The sequence below is a fragment of the Mus pahari genome, chromosome 19 (genome assembly GCF_900095145.1).
Source record: "Mus pahari chromosome 19, PAHARI_EIJ_v1.1, whole genome shotgun sequence".
NCBI classification, from domain to species: domain Eukaryota; kingdom Metazoa; phylum Chordata; class Mammalia; order Rodentia; family Muridae; genus Mus; species Mus pahari.
Genome location: NC_034608.1, coordinates 22,506,244 through 22,508,090, shown reverse-complemented (window position 1 = coordinate 22,508,090; position 1,847 = coordinate 22,506,244). Strand labels below are relative to the sequence as shown.

General features: G+C 43.5%; 1 non-coding gene across 1 annotated transcript; it reads left to right on the top strand.

Annotated features, from left to right (window-relative positions):
- Positions 1–1,107: 1,107 nt before the first annotated feature.
- Positions 1,108–1,214, top strand: LOC115062656. The gene has a single exon (XR_003842591.1). It is a non-coding gene; the product is annotated as a U6 spliceosomal RNA (small nuclear RNA).
- The last annotated feature ends 633 nt before the right edge of the window (positions 1,215–1,847 follow it).

Sequence of the window (1,847 nt, the reverse complement as noted above, 5' to 3'; positions counted from 1 at the left end):
CTCATTGGAGGAAGTAGTTCCCTGGGAGTGGGCATCAGAGCTTTTATAACCAGTCCCAATTCCTGCCTGCTCACTTCTCTTCCTGACTGTGCCTCTTCCTTCCACCATCAACCCATTTCTCCTTGCTGCTACATCTTCCCGTGTACCATAGCATATCCTTTTAGAACTGCAAATCAAAGAATAGGCCCCTCTCCCTTGAGTTGCCTTTGTCAGAATGTTTTTTTGTTTTTTGTTTTTAACCACGGCAGCAGGAAAGGAAACAAAGACAAGACTGATGTGAATGTATGAAGACAGCCCTGATGAAAGATTCCAACAGATTCTGTTGAGATGTGGTCTGTTGCTATGTAATGCTAAATTCTTAACTCTAAGGTCTAGTTGCCTCAAGATGAGCTAATTATTACAGATACCAGCTTTTGTTGTGTAAACCTTGCTCTTTAATTTAAAACTATTGGCTGAATAAAAAATGGCTACAACCAATTCCGGGAGGGAGTAGAGGTAAGCAGGTAGAGAGGAGAGAGAAGGGCACAGAAAAGAGAGTGGAGGAAGCCACCATGAGGGGAGATGGACCACGAGTACACGGCCAGGAGGAACAAGTATTTGGGGGTGCAACACTGGGGAAGCAGCCAGTTCAGCAGTTAGAAAAGTAGATTAGGGGTGACATCCCAGTAATGTCAAAGCCAAATAAAATAACCACAGTCTGAGTCTCATTCATTTGTAACGGAGATGGTAATAAGCTTAAACTGGATAAGTACAAGAGTCACCCTGCGAGTAGAAAGCGTTACACAGCAGCCTTACTCCTGGTCTTTGGCTTTGATGAAAATAAAGCTGTCCTTAGTGAGAATATGTTTGAACAGCAGCCCTATGGTAACGCAATAGTCCATGTAACCAAGATGGCTAGTGCCTAATGGAAGAGTCGCAGACACAGGCTGTGTTGTGGAGTTCGCTTAAACCCAACATGACTCCAACACCAGGTCAATGCAGATGGCAAGAATTTATTGTAATCAAGCCACTATTGATCAATCAGGCCTACAGAACAGACTTGGGGTCTGAACTGTGACCCTGAAGGGACATTGTACAGCACATTTAAAGGATAAAACCATAAAGTGAGTGCTCGCTTCGGCAGCTCATATACTAAAATTGGAACGATACAGAGAAGATTAGCATGGCCCCTGCGCAAGGATGACACGCAAATTCGTGAAGCGTTCAAAAAAAAAAAAAACAACAACAACAAAAAAACATAAAGTGAGAGAGAGCAGGATGGACTGTAGCATTGTCCCATCATATTTGCAAATATGACCACAGGGGAGGGATGGACGGTAGCATTGTCCAATCATATTAGCCAAGATGACTGTAGGGGTTGGCTGGTTTAGAGGTTAAGAGCTCTGGCTGCTTTCCCAAAGTTTCTGAGTTCAGTGTCCAGCACCAACATCAGGCAGTTTACCTGTATCTCCAGCTCCACGGGGTTTGGATGTCTCCTCAAGTATTTGCATACACTTAGCGTGCACACATGTGTGCACACATAAGATTAATAAAAGTATTTTTTAAAATGTGTGGGAGTCATGAAAAGAAAAAGACACCATTTGATGTATTCCACGAGAATGAGACTAGGACTTCTCAGCCTTTAAATTTGTGTGTGTGTGTGTGTGTGTGTGTGTGTGTGTGTGTATGTGTGTGTTTGTGTGTCTGGTGTCTCTGTGTATGCAGTGTCTTTGTGTGGTATGTGTGTGTATGTGTTATATGTGTGTGTGTGTGTGTGTGTGTGTGTGTGTGTGTGTGGTGTCTCTGTGTGGTATGTGTAAGGTGTGTGTGGTATGTATCTGTGTTGTCCGTGTGGTATGTGTGTGTCT